This window comes from Musa acuminata, chromosome BXJ3-1 (genome assembly GCF_036884655.1).
Source record: "Musa acuminata AAA Group cultivar baxijiao chromosome BXJ3-1, Cavendish_Baxijiao_AAA, whole genome shotgun sequence".
In the NCBI taxonomy this organism is placed as follows: Eukaryota; Viridiplantae; Streptophyta; class Magnoliopsida; order Zingiberales; family Musaceae; genus Musa; species Musa acuminata.
This window is the reverse complement of record NC_088349.1, coordinates 44,812,451-44,826,407: the sequence shown is the minus strand read 5'-3', so window position 1 is coordinate 44,826,407 and position 13,957 is coordinate 44,812,451.

Sequence of the window (13,957 nt, the reverse complement as noted above, 5' to 3'; positions counted from 1 at the left end):
TGCCACTTGTAATCATGCCCGCCCCCATTTCGCTCCATGGCTTATCACCCTCCTTCGCTTACAACTCTCGTGCTAGGGTTTGTTATCGTCACTTGCAACCTTAGGCATTAGGCATGTTATCGTCACTCGTTATAAATGATGTTAGTTTGAGAATATACTTTTCTTTTGGTTCAGTTAATAAGTTGGAAAACTAATAGTTTTTTAAATTCATAAGTTTATCTTTCTAATTGTGTTGTTAAGATATCTAAACATCTATGTGGATTGGGGCATCCAGATCAATAAGCTGAGTTCACCATTGCTTTTATTCTTCTTGAAGCTTGATGATGCTGACAGCAAATTGTAATAGACTAATCTGTTATAATGGAAGAAGAGCTTCCAGCTGCTGCACTCTAAACTTTCTTGAAAGTTGTTGGGAGGAGTTTGGTCTTTGTGTTGTTTTATTATTGATTCTTTCCTTCCTTTTTTTTTTTGAGAATATTTAGAATAATATATGCGATATAATTTTTTTTATGAATGTTAGTCCAATTGGATCAAAATTTTGGTTAAATTGAATCATTTAAAAAATATATTTTTTAAATTGATTAATATTAACTGATTTAGTTGGATAGATCCCAAATGATTTTGATTGGGAATATCTTATTTTAATTGAATCGAATCATTGTTCCGATTTAGTTCTGTTTGAGGTGCAGGTGACAAGGGGAGTGACGAGTGTAGCCTGTCAGCTTGCACATAGAGGTGTAGCGACTAGGGGAGGGAAGCGGGGCGACTAGTGTTGCATGTCAACTCGCACATGTAGGTATAGACGACTATAGGAAGAGGGGGAGCAATCAACAAGGATCATGATAGATCATAATGAGTAGTGTTACGGTAAATAACTTTTTAAGCCGTGGCCTCGGGGCCGGCGCGGCTTGGTTTTGGGGTCCAGATGTCGGGGATCTCGGGCGACGTCCCTTGGGGTCTCCTGGCGGCAGAGTTCTGTGGTTCGGGATCGGTCGTTCGAATCGGCAGGTTAGCGGGCCGGCGGTTCTGGTCGGGGGGAAGCTCCGTCGCTGCTTCGGGAAGAGGTGGTGCCGTCTTCGTTCCTACACACAGGTCGGGTCGGAAGCTCGGCCCGACCCCTCCGACGATCGAGTTAGAAGGTGATGTAGAGAGGGGTTTGAAGGAAGTGAAGGGGAAGTGTTCTCCAGTGTATTCGGCTTGTGCTTTTTGCTTAGGACTCATGGGTATTTATAGAGGAGGTTTTATGTTACCTGATGTAGCTGTCCGTGGGGCAGGACTGTACCTTTGGTGGCGTCTGACATTGCCACTGGGGCTACGTGGGGGGCCGAGCTGCTGCAGGGTATGGGGGAGGGGTGCCAGTCAACGCCTCCCCCTGTCTTGGCCGATCATGAGGGTTCCGTCGAGGGGGTCATTTGGGTACATTCGGTATGGGCGCACGTCGTGTCGTGGTTAATGCTCATCCTGGGGTCGTGTGCCGCATAAAGCGTTCGTTGCGGGGGGGGGGGTGGGGGGGGGGGGGGGTGGGGGGGTTTGTATTACGTCGAATCCGGGGTGTTATGTTAAGTCAGTTTTTTACCCCCATCATATGCCCCACCCGAAAGGAGCTATGCATCGGTTTTGCATGCAGGGAGTCCGATGCATGGCTTCCTTGGGCAGCGCCAGGTCGAGGCGCGCAACTCAGTCGGGAGGCCGAGTAGGGTTGGATTCGGGGGCGATGGAGCCAGTCGAGGGCCGAGGAGAACAACGTAGGCGGGGTGACCGCGCAAGTGTCTCGGGAAGGCGTAGAGCCGAGGGCCGAGGAGCACAACTCAAGCGGGGTGACCGCGCAAGTGTCTCGGGAAGGCGTAGAGCCGAGGGCCGAGGAGCACAACGCAGGCGGGGTGACCGCGCAAGTGTCTCGGGAAGGCATAGAGCTGAGGGCCGAGGAGCACAACGCAGGCGGGGTGACCGCGCAAGTGTCTCGGGAAGGTGTAGAGCCGAGGGCCGAGGAGCACAACGCCGGTGGGGTGACCGCGCAGGTGTGTCTCGGGAAGGCGTAGAGCCGAGGGCCGAGGAGGTGCTTGGCTTTTTGGCCGGCGATTGGCTGCGGCCGGGGATCGACCGTCCGAGCGCGCGCGCGGGAGGTGGAGGCCGGGTCGCTTTTCTTCTGGGGAAAGTAAAGGGTTCCACCCTTTTGGGGCTGCCGATTTTCGAGGCTGATATGATTGGGCGCCTTCGCGCCGCGTTGCCGCTGGCAGCCATGTCATGCCGCATTTATGGCGAGGTGATGCTCTTTGTTTTTCGAAGCGTATTTTGGGAGACGAGGGGTTGCGTTTTGGCGGGACGCGGCCTGCTTATAGGTAGCCCGAGGTTAGCCGCTGGGGTTTCCTTCATCTGTTTCCATCGCGATACTTCGTACACCTTCACTCGTGCCGCATCAATCGTTCCTTCTTTCCTTGCTAAAGGTTAGTGAGAATGGTGTCTTCCTCCTCCCTTTCGTCTCCTTTGAAGGCCGTGGAGACGGCGACTTCGTCGAATCCCGCCTCGTCGTCCGACGAAAGGGCGACCCGGGCCCTTGAGGCCCTGATGTGGTCGCACGAGCATGACTCTACCGTGGGTGAGTCGTTGCTGAGCCTCCTCCGGGATCGTTATGGTATCCCGGAGGAGTTCATCCTTCATGCTCCTGAGCCCGGTCAACGGGCATATGACCCGATCCCTAAGGGCTTCGCCCTTACCCTAGATGCTTTCGAGGCCAGGTTACGCCTCCCCTTACACCCCGTTATAGCTTCGTGTATTTCCTGGTGGCGTATCTCCCCGTCTTAGATGGCGCCGAACTCGTGGCGCTATCTGGCGGCGTTTCTGGGGGAGTGTCACTATGCCCGCATAACCCCGACCCATGACCTCTTCCTTTCTTGCTTCCGTCTTACTAAGGGGTCGGGGGGCTACTATCTGTCCGCCCGAGCGGGCTTCCGGGTGAGCGGGGCCCCTTCCAGCAACAAGGGGTGGAAGGAGCGTTTCTTTTTCGTCAGCCGTCCGGGAGATTGGGGTTTTGGGATCCGCTGGGGGGCGCGTGTGATAGACAATACCGTCCCGGTTTTGGACGACGAGGGGCGCCGAGGGCTCCAGAGGCTCAGAGAGATCCTCCCGGCCTCCCGAGCCATCCGGAACATGTCCGAGCGGTGGTTGGCGGAGGCGGGTCTCAGCCCGGTGCCTCTAGGTATGTTCCCCGGGGCGGTTCTTTAGGGGTTCTCTTCTCGCTCACGGGTTGCCCGCTTAACTGATTGTTGTTTTGGCCTTTTCTCGCAGAGATGGTGCATCTCGAGGCCCTTCGAGAGGAAAAAACTTCTTCGGTTGTGTCGGGCCGTTCGCCTTCCGTTGCCAGGGCAGGAACAAGGGAGGCCCCCGCGGACGTCGAGGCCGGTCAGCCTCGGAAGAAGGCACGAGTGCTTTCGAGCGATGGTCCTGAGGTGGTCCCGGCCTCAATGGAAGGTGCCATGGCACCGGCGGCGAGGGTTGCCGCAGCACCGGCGGTCGAGGGTGTGGTGGCGCCGGCGGATCATGCCGCGGGGAGTCAGGCGGAGGGCGAGGCTGGTCCGAGTGGGCGTGCAGTGGTGGAGGCGCCTCGCCAGCCCTCCATTCGCGAGCTTCTTCGTCTTCCGCTCGGGAGAGAGGACGAGCCTTACTTGGCGCGGGAGGTGGGGGCTCTTCCGCGCGGCGCGGCCACTGACCCGTTAGTGGGCAGGTGGGACGGTCTCACCCGGGGTAGCCGGGTGTGGGCCGATGGTGATTGCGCGGCCAAGTTCGTCCGCGGGGGGCTGCATCCCGACATAGCTCGGGACTTGTACACCTTGTCCTCCGAGGTTCTGCTTAGTAAATCCGCTAAGTTGCTGTTGTGGGTAAGTGTTGTCTCGTCCTTCTGCTTGTGCGTTTTTTAGGATACGCCTGGTTTTGACCTCTCCCCTTCCCCAGGGCAACCATTATGCCGCCGCGCTGATGGATCGCGTGACGCGAGACGGGTCATTGCTGCCCTGAGTAGTCGCAATGCCAAGCTCCGGAGGCAGGCGGACGAAGCTCGGGCTGGAGCGGGCCCTGAGGCTGTCGCGGCAGCCGAGCAGCATGCCTCGGACCTGGAGGCGGAGGCGGTGCGCCTTCGGTCGGAGCTCCAAGCATCCATGGAGCGGTCCGCGGAGTTCCAGACGCGGCTGGAGACGTCTGAGGGGCATAATACGGAGCTCCAGACGAGTTTACGAGCGTCGGTGGCCGAGGCTCGTTCGGCAAGGGCGGACTCCCTCGAGCTGCTCCGACGCCTTGAGGAGTCGCGAGCTGAGGCGCGGGGGGCTTCCGAGGCTCTTGATGCCGAGATCCGCCAGAGGCCGGGGAGGGACAAGAAACTGATCGAGGACTATAAGGACTCCCCGGGATTCCAGCTCGGCCTTGTTCGGACCGGGCGGGTTTCATACGAGTACGGGTATCGGGTTGCCCTTGCTCGTTTCAAGGTGCGCAACCCCGGGTCGGAGGTTGTGGAGGATCCCTTTGGTTCCTTCCCTGAGGACCTGGACGTCGGTATGCCATCCGATGTTCCCTTCGATGACAGCCCGGGGGCCCCCGAGGAGTGATGATTTTTGTACTTTTTGTAACCCGCTTTTTGAATAAACATGTTCTTTCCCTTCTCGGGTAGACTGTCTGCGTCTCGGTCCGGCTCTGTCTCTAGCCCGGTCTTTTCCTTACGGAAAGTATTTTTTGAGATTTTGGGCGTTCCAAGTCCTCGGCAGGGGATGACCCGTCATTGTGGTGAATCGGAACGTTCCGGTTCTGATGACCTCGACCACCCGGTATGGGCCTTCCTAGTTCGGGGCTAACTTGCCTCTTGCCGTGGTCGGGTTGCTGACCTCGGTCCTTCGCAAGACCAGGTCGCCTAGTTTGATGGGTCGGGGTTGCACCTTTCGGTTGTAAATCTTTGCGACCGCCCTTTTGTACGAGAGGGCTCTTACATGTGCGTTGGTGCGCCGTTCTTCCAGCAGATCGAGGGCTGCTCGAAGTCCTTCGTCCGAAGCCTTTTCGTCGTAGCTTCGTGTTCGGAGGGTGGTGATGGCTACCTCAGGCGGTAGGACAGCCTTAGTTCCGAACGCGAGGCTGTATGGGGATTCTCCGGTCGCGGTCTTGGGGGTGGTGCGCAGCGACCACAACACGCTGGGGAGTTCGTCTGTCCAGGTCGATTGGGCTGCAGACACTCTTCTTTTGAGTCCGTCAAGGATGGACCGGTTGGTTACCTCTGCTAGCCCGTTGGTCTGGGGATGAGCCACCGAACTGAACCTCAGCTGGATGCCATGATCGGCACAGAACTCCCGAAATCTTCTGCTGGCAAACTGAGGTCTATTGTCTGTGATAATGGCCTTGGGCAACCCGAACCGAGTTACTAGGTTCTTCCACACGAATTTCTCCACTTGATGCTCCGTGATTGTTGCTAGTGGCTCGGCCTCGACCCACTTCGTGAAATAGTCCACCCCCACAATTATGTACTTCCGCTGTCCAGAGGCTAGTGGGAAGGGTCCGAGCAGGTCCAAACCCCACTGCGCGAATGGCCACGCGCAGTCGATGGGACTGAGCGGAATCGCAGGCTGTCGGGGTGCGCGGGCGTGCTGCTGGCACGAATTGCACCGTCGAACGTAGGCTTTGGCATCCTGGCACATGGTCGGCCAGTAGTAGCCTTGACGGAGTATCTTGTGCGCCAAGGTTCGCCCGCCGATATGCTCGCCGCATACCCCTTCGTGGGTTTCGGTTAGAACCATCTGGGCTTCGTCGGGCTCTAAACATCGCAGGAGGGGATAAGTGAAGGACCGTTTGTAGAGGCGACCACACTCCACGGTGTACCACGCGTGCGTACGTCGCAGGCGCCGAGCCGCGACTGCTAGTCATAGGTGCCCAGCAAGCCAATCACGTGAGTGATGGCACGTGTGACTTGATACAGAATCTTTTTGCTTATTATATTTTAGCGTATATCACTTTATAACTATTGCATAAATGCATATATATATTGTGATGTCCTTGGATTTGTGCAATGGGAATCGGATCGTGATGAGATCACGATAATGAGATCGATTCACCTTTAAACACATATCCTAAATAATCCCGGTCATAGGTTACTCGAGAGGGACATCGTGATAACCGGATAGACTGGTGTGCTGTATACCCGTCCATATGATGGACGCAGCTGGTCTCATAGCTGCTCGTGTAGGGACACTAGGGATGCAGTACAGGTGCTCATTGGAGAATGAGTTCACTGATTGATCCGCTTATAGAATGCTGGATGGTTGATGATGCCTTATTGTCAGACAGCGATTCCGTAGTCCTAATGGTGTATCTGGTCCTTAGACTTGAGACACTAAGGATGTCCTGTATGAGTGCTCCACTCTTTGATACCAGACTTATATGTTTGGCTGTCCCAGATCTAGTACAGCTGGTCATTGGGAGTGGTAGTCGACCTTACGAGGGCTATTGAGTGTCGACAGAGGATCATCCACTCTCGGCGTCATGAGAGGAATATCCCATGTGTTCTTGTTCAGACAAATCCCTGGCCAGGGTCATTCGGGTTGAGAGAGAAAGAGTTCTCCGGGAGAATCCGATTAGAGCGAGACTTGAGTAGAAACCGTATGGGTCTGACAGCACCATGCTCGATATACGGTCTCTGGGATATTAGATGGATGAGGGACTATAGGTACATGGTAACTGAGGACAGACAGGTCCAATGTATTGGATTCCCCTGTATCGTCTAGGGACTACGACGTAGTGGCCTAGTACGTCCGTAGTCGATGAGTCGAGTGAATTATTACAGAGATAATAATTCACTGAGTTAGAAGGAGTTCTGACAGGTATAACTCACGGCCAGCTCGATATTGGGCCTAGAGGGTCACACACATATGGTAGGCATTGCGATAAGTAGAGGTTCGGATATGAGATATCCGACGGAGCCCTTGTCTTATTGGATGCAGATCCAATACCCACTAGGGAAGGACCCATTAGGGTTTGACACGGGATCTCTATAAATAGGAGGGATTCACAGCCTCATAAGCTAGAGTCTTTGCTTGCCCTTCCTATTCTCCTCTCCCTCTCCACCTCAGAGTAGGCCTGGAGTTTTGAGGAGCGTCGTAGCAACCCTGCTGTGTGGATCACCGCTAGAGAGGAGGACGCTTGACCTCCTTCACTCTCTCCTAAGGATCTGTAAGGAAACAGGGATATACGATCTCCCTAGGTAACACAATCTCTATACGCAGTTTTGTGTTTTGCGGATTTTTGCGCACCAATCTTCGCACGACGACGAACATCTTTTTGGGAATCGGGGATTTTTGTTTTCTTGTTCTTCCGCTGCGCATATGATGTCGCCCCCCATGATTTCCCAACAGTGGTATCAGAGCCAGGTTGTTCGTGCGAATGATTGTTTTTGAACTGCGTGTGTTGTGTTTAGGAAGAATATTGACGTCAAAATCGTTGACGCAAAAGCGAGGAAGGGCAGCAACAGTTGCTGCCATCGATCTGCATGCCTGCAGCCACTTGCAGTCGCAGCCGCAGCCAGGCAGCACAGCGCCGGCGCATGCGCAAGCGCTGTGCCTGCAGTAGCCGGCCGGCGGTCTGCTTGCAGCAGGCTTGCTGCTGGCGGGGCTGGCAGCCCATGGGCAGAGGCGCCGCAGGGCAGCGGCGCCTGCCGCCGCTGCTCCCGCGGGCGAAACCCCCCCACAGGGGCGGCCGCCCGGCGGTACAGCACCGTCTGCGGAGGCAGCGGCGCCCGAAGGGGGCACCCACCCGCAGCGGCATCGTCGCCAGCGGGCGTGCCGCTTGCAGGCGAGGGCAGTGCCCTCGCCCCGCCGCACAGGCCGTCGCCGGCAGGGTGGCGACGGCGGCAGTAGCAAAAAGGGGAAAGGGTATTAGGGTTTTATGGGCAAAAGATAGTTTTGCCCCTCGGAATTTGAGAAATTCCAGTTTCTATCTTTTGTCCAAATTATGAAAATACCCTTAGGAATTGAGAAATTCCCTACATGTCCTTGATTTCAGAAAAGTATTAATTAATTAAAAGGTTTAGTTGATTATTATTTTTATTATTATCTAGTAGTCCTACATGATGATGATTATTTATACATATGATGTATGATGTGTGGACGGATGATCATGGACCGTGTGATGTGTGTACTTGTGATTATTATTATTGAGGTCTACGAACCTCCATTATATTTCTCGTTTATTATCGGGCCTACGTGCCTATGATTAAGTTGTAATCACATGAGGAGGCGCAGCGGGAGCGTGGATGCGATAGCGGGACCCACGAGACGGACGATCGTGATGCATGGAGATGCATCAAGATGTCGACGGAACCGACGAGGACGAGATGGACGATCACAGGGCATGGAGATGCACCGTTGCACACATAGATCTTGATGTGAGTGATTAGGCCTACTGGCTCGGGCCTAATCATATTAGGTTGTGGTCCATGATCATCTGATGTGATTGCTTATACACATACTAGATATGTATATATATTTGCATGCGATGTAGATATATATTAAATATGTATATGTGTGACATGTCATATTAGGAGACCAAATTATAGAAACATCTCTCGATAATATTAAGTCGGTAAACGTGAGGCAATTAGATTGACCCATGTGGCCTTCCATCGTTATGAGTAGGAACCGATTCCCAGTGTAGGTTGAGTTGGTCGAGTCCCTCGAGACTCACCTATATCGCGATTCGCTATCTTGCTTACGACATAGAGATGTCACCGGTGACCTGAGGGCATGGTATGCTTGGTCGAGTCCCTCGAGGGTATATCATCAAATCAGACTCATCTTGTAACGAATGTGTTGACTTAACCGAGCATCATGGTTGGTCGAGTCCCTCGAGGCCATGGTGATTCGGAGGCCGAACAGGACGGGAATCACAAGGAGTTGTGATCGGCAAGAGTTGCCTACCTTTTAGGCTTAGTGTGATTGATCGAGTCCCTCGAGGTTACACTAAGACGCTGATTGGATCCTGATCCCCACTAGAAGTCTGCCGGAGACTTCCGTTTCACGTGCTGAGGGTGTCGCGTGACTCATTAGTAAAATAGTGGGAGCATATTAAGATAGAAGTCCATATCATGATAGTTTATTTCTTACAAAATCTGCATGTTATTCATTTCTGCTACATCTTTATTTTCAGAAAATGTCGCTTTTAAATCCCTTACGTGGCATACTTGATGTCAACCGCCTCACTGGTCCAAATTATACGGATTGGCTCCGTAACTTGAGAATTGTTCTCACAGTGGAGAAAATCGTGTACATCCTTGATACAGTGATGCCTACGCCCGAAGAAGGGGCAAGCGAGGATGAGATCGCTCGCTACATGAAGTACATTGATGACTCCACTCTTGCTCAGTGCTATATGTTGGGCTCTATGACTCCAGAGTTACAGAGACAACATGAAAAGATAGATGCCAGATCCATTCTCCTACATGTCCGCAAATTGTTTGAGGAACAGGGAAGGACTCAACGATATGAGATATCCAAGAGCCTTTTTCGCGCTAGGATGACTGAGGGGACACCGGTTCAGAACCATGTTATAAAGATGATTGAGTGGATAGAGAAACTCACAGGTCTAGGAATGGTCCTAGAGGATAACTTGTGTGTGGACATTGTGCTTCAGTCCCTACCAGATTCCTTTTCACAGTTCATAATGAATTTTAATATGAACAGGCTTGAGGTGACTCTCCCAGAGCTCCTCAATATATTGAGGGAGGCAGAGAGTACTATTAAGAAAGAGAAGCCAGTTCTCTACACTGGTGAGACCAGAAAGAAAAGGAAAGCAGAAAGGTCCCTTAAGAAGGGAAAGGGCAAGGGCAAACAAGGTAAAGCAAAGGTTGCCAAGAAAGACCCAGCAAAGGACAAAGGCTAGTGCTTCCACTGTGGTAAAGATGGGCACTGGAAGAGAAACTGCAAAGAGTACCTTGCAGAAAGGGCGAAACAAAAGCTTGATGAAGCTTCAGGTACATTCATGATCAGTCTCCATTTGTCAGAATCTTATGATAACACATGGGTATTGGATACTGGTAGTGCTTATCATATATACAATTCGTTGCAGGTACTGGCAAGGCCTAGGAGACTTGAAAGAGGCGAGATGGACCTCAAGATGGGTAATGGAGCAAAAGTTGCTGTATTAGCTGTTGGCGAGGTCGCCCTACATCTGCCTAGTGGAGCTTTTATTGCATTAGATGCATGTTATTTTGTTCCTTCTATTATCAAAAACATTATCTCCATTTCATGTTTAACAGTTAGTGGATATAAATTTGTTTTTGAGAACAATGGTTGTTCGATATTATTAGATGATAAGATCATCACGAAAGGAACATTGAATAATGGTTTATTTATGTTAGACACCACTCCACATATCATGAATGTAAATGTGTCCAAAAGGAAACGAGATGAGTTGAACAGTGCATACCTGTGGCATTGTAGGCTAGGTCACATCCATGAAAGAAGGATTCAAAAGTTGCTAAATGATGGATATCTAGATCCATTCGACTATATGTCTTATGCAACTTGTGAGCCTTGCATTCGTGGAAAATTGACCAATTCTCCATTTAGTGGAACTGGAGAGAGAGCCACTGAGTTGTTGGAACTCATACATAGTGATGTATGTGGACCCATGTCAACTCATGCCATTGGAGGTTACTCCTACTTCATTACATTTACTGATGATTTCTCAAGGTATGGATATGTGTACTTAATGAAATACAAGTCCGAGGCCTTTGAGAAATTCAGAGAGTATAAGAATGAGGTGGAGAACCAGACTGGAAAGAGTATCAAAACTCTTCGATCAGATCGAGGAGGTGAATACTTAAGTATAGAGTTTACTCAATTCCTCAAGGACCATGGGATATTATCCCAATGGACACCTCCTTATACACCTCAGCTCAATGGTGTCTTTAAAGGAGAAATCATACATTATTAGATATGGTACGGTCCATGATGAGTTTTGCTGACCTACCCATCTCATTCTGGGGATATGCCCTAGAAACCGCAGCTTACCTTCTGAACAGAGTTTCAACTAAGTCGGTAGTGTCTACACCATATAAGATATGGAAAGGGAAGAAGCCTGATCTTAAGGTTGTTAAGATTTGGGGCTGCCCTGCCCATGTTAGAAGACATAACCCCGATAAGTTAGAATCAAGGACAGAGCGATGCAAATTTGTGGGATACCCCAAGGAAACTTGTGGGTATTATTTCTATCATCTTGAGGACCAAAAGGTCTTTATAGCTAAGAGAGCAGTGTTCCTTGAGAAGGAACACATTCTTGACGGAGACAGTGGGAGAATGATAGAATTGAGCGAGGTTGGAGAACCAAGCTCAAGCACCACTCTACAGCCTGAGTCTGTTCACGTACCTAATACACAAGTATCAACTTTACGCAGGTCTGATAGAGTATCCCATCCTCCTGAGAGATATGTGGGACATATTAGAGCAGAGGATGTAGAGGATATTGATCCTCAGACCTACGAGGAGGCTATTATGAGTATAGACTCCGGGAAGTGGAAAGAAGCCATGAATTCTGAGATGGATTCTATGTACTCCAATAAGGTTTGGAACCTAGTTGATGCGCCCAAAGGTATTGTACCCATCGGTTGCAAGTGGATCTTTAAGAAAAAGATCAGAGTAGATGGAAAGGTAGAGACCTATAAAGCAAGGCTAGTGGCTAAGGGGTATCGTCAAAGGCAAGGTATTGACTACGACGAAACTTTCTCACCCGTAGCAATGCTAAAATCCATCAGAATTCTATTGGCTATTGCAGCACACTATGATTATGAGATCTGGCAGATGGATGTGAAAACCGCATTCCTCAACGAGAACCTCGAGGAGGAGGTGTATATGATGCAACCTGAGGGATTCGTGTCCAAGAACTGCCCAGATAAGGTGTGTAGGTTGCTTAGATCCATTTATGGACTAAAGCAAGCTTCCCGAAGTTGGAACATAAGATTTGATGAGGCAATCAGATCTTATGACTTCGTTAAGAACGAAGATGAGCCTTGTGTATACAGAAAGGTAAGTGGGAGCGCTATCACCTTTTTGGTGTTATATGTGGATGACATCCTCATCATTGGGAATGATGTAGGAATGCTATCCATAGTAAAGGCTTGGTTATCTAGACACTTCTCCATGAAGGACTTAGGGGAAGCATCCTATATTTTGGGGATTAGAATCTATAGAGATAGATCCAAGAGGATGCTTGGCTTGTTCCAGTCCAGGTACATAGAAACCATTATCAAAAGGTTTGGCATGGAAAATTCCAAGAGAGGTCTCATACCGATGAGACATGGGATATCGCTTTCTACAAGTATGTCCCCAAAGACTCCAGAAGAAAGGGCGAACATGAATATGATACCTTATGCCTCAGCAATAGGGTCTATCATGTATGCCATGCTATGTACTAGGCCTGATATAGCGCATGCTCTGAGTGTCACGAGCAGGTATCAGGCGGATCCAGGCTTGGAGCACTGGAAAGCAGTAAAGTGTATCCTTAAGTACTTGAGAAGGACTAAGGATCTTTTACTAGTATATGGAGGTAATAGTTTTACGGTTGAAGGCTACACTGACTCAAGTTTTCAGTCTAATGTCGATGATAGCAAGTCGAATTCAGGGTATGTGTACACATTGAATGGAGGAGCAGTGTGCTGGAAGAGTTCCAAGCAAGATACCACTGCTGACTCGACCACAGAGGCGGAGTACATTGCTGCATTAGATGCAGCAAAAGAGGGAGTCTGGGTGAAGATGTTCATCACAGATTTGGGAGTCGTTCCGAATAGCGAGAAGTCGACTTCCTTATATTGCGACAACTATGGGGCGATTACTCAAATAAGGGAACTCGGGTCTCATCAGAAGTGTTCTGAGGAGGTTCCAGCTTATTAGAGAGATCGTAACCCGAGGAGATGTAGCAGTGGAAAGAGTTCCATCCGAAGATAACATTGTAGATCCACTGACAAAGCCGTTGTCTCAAATTGTCTTTGAGCGTCACAGGAGTCTGATGGGGATCAGACACATAGGTGATTGGCTTTAGGTCAAGTGGGAGATTACTAATCATAGGTGCCTAGCAAGCCAATCATGTGAGTGATGGCACGTGTGACTTGATACAGAATCTTTTTGCTTATTATATTTTGGCGTATATCACTTTATAACTATTGCATAAATGCATATATATATTGTGATGTCCTTGGATTTGTGCAATGGGAATCGGATCGTGATGAGATCACGATAATGAGATCGATTTACCTTTAAACACATATCCTAAATAATCCCGGTCATAGGTTACTCGAGAGGGACATCGTGATAACCGGATAGACTGGTGTGCTGTATACCCGTCCATATGATGGATGCAGCTGGTCTCATAGCTGCTTGTGTAGGGACACTAGGGATACAGTACAGGTGCTCATTGGAGAATGAGTTCACTGATTGATCCGCTTACGGAATGCTGGATGGTTGATGATGCCTTATTGTCAGACAGCGATTCCGTAGTCCTAGTGGTGTATCTGGTCCTTAGACTTGAGACACCAAGGATGTCCTGTATGAGTGCTCCACTCTTTGATACCAGATTTATAGGTTTGGCTGTCCCAGATCTAGTACAGCTGGTCATTGGGAGTGGTAGTCGACCTTACGAGGGCTATTGAGTGTCGACAGAGGATCATCCACTCTCGACGTCATGAGAGGAATATCCCATGTGTTCTTGCTCAGACAAATCCCTGGCCAAGGTCATTCGGGTTGAGAGAGAAAGAGTTCTCCGGGAGAATCCGATTAAAGCAAGACTTGAGTAGAAACCGTATGGGTCTGACAGCACCATGCTCGATATACGGTCTCTAGGATATTAGATGGATGAGGGACTATAGGTACATGGTAACTGAGGACAGACAGGTCCAATGGATTGGATTCCCCTGTATCGTCTGGGGACTACGGCGTAGTAGCCT